Below are 1,183 nucleotides of genomic sequence, written 5' to 3'. Positions count from 1 at the left end.
GTAAGGCCCCTGAAATGAACTATAAAACAAAAACCCCAAACGGTAAAGACCATGAAGTTAACAAAATTCTTATTTTGTTCTGATGCAGAAACAACATTCAATTCTCACAAGTAAAAAAAACTTTCACCATGTAGAGACAAGCCAGAAATGTATGATAAAAGTGCATTTAACATCCTTAGAACAAAACAGGTATGCTATCTAGACAAAATTAGTTGGCGATTTCCTCTCCCAGTGGACAGAGGCAGGTATCTTCAGGAATAATTCACTGTCTGAAAGATACTAGATAAATCCCTCAGCAATGGAGCAGCAATACTTTTCTATTCCTTTATTGCTCTAATGCAAGCCTGGAAAGCATGCTTAGACTCCCTTTTTAAGAGAAATTTTTAGATATTCACAGAGTATATTCCAACCCTTTGTGACTCTACTTCCTTTGTATGCCTTTTTTCTATGCTCAAAACACAACCCTATTCTCACCAACCTAAATTATTGCATACCTATCACTCAGTGATAGAAAGATACAAATTGTAGGTCATCCATTCTTCTAAAGTTCCAATGAAGAAAATTGGAAAACAAAATGCTAAGATCAATCAGTTGCCCTTTTCAATAAATGTTTTTCCCATTTAGAAGATATGAATATCTTAGCTGAATGGACATTTTTTACATCTGTTATGAATTGCCTTATTTTCCAGTATTTCCAGTTATTCATTTCAGAATTTTGTCCATCAAGTCTGGATTGCAGCCCAGAATGATTTCTGGTTCTAACAGGCACAGAAAATGTATGCGCTTCTGAATGACTTAAGTGTACATTTCTGAATGTTTCTGTATGTTGAAATTTATAAAAACACCATTATCTTTTTAAGAAGTTGTTAATGTTTAGGCTACAATTGTAATTTAATTTTTTTTTAGTAATGTAAATACATAAATACTTTAGCTCCAAAGAAAAGAAAAGAAAAAAAAGGAAAAAATATTCAACAGACTTCCTACTAAGAAGGTGAAATTGGCCATAGTTCATTATGCAGGAATATATCTTATACTTGAGGAAAACCACTGGAAAGGAAACCATAAACCCTATTTTAAAATTAAGCTAAATCTCTACTAGGTCTCTTCCCTATTACTGTAAGCATAACATACAAGTTTATGAAATTGCAGGATATATCCATAAGGAATGATAGGTATGACCAAA

The sequence above is a fragment of the Meleagris gallopavo genome, chromosome 3, assembly GCF_000146605.3.
Source record: "Meleagris gallopavo isolate NT-WF06-2002-E0010 breed Aviagen turkey brand Nicholas breeding stock chromosome 3, Turkey_5.1, whole genome shotgun sequence".
In the NCBI taxonomy this organism is placed as follows: domain Eukaryota; kingdom Metazoa; phylum Chordata; class Aves; order Galliformes; family Phasianidae; genus Meleagris; species Meleagris gallopavo.
This window is presented reverse-complemented; position numbering follows the sequence as displayed.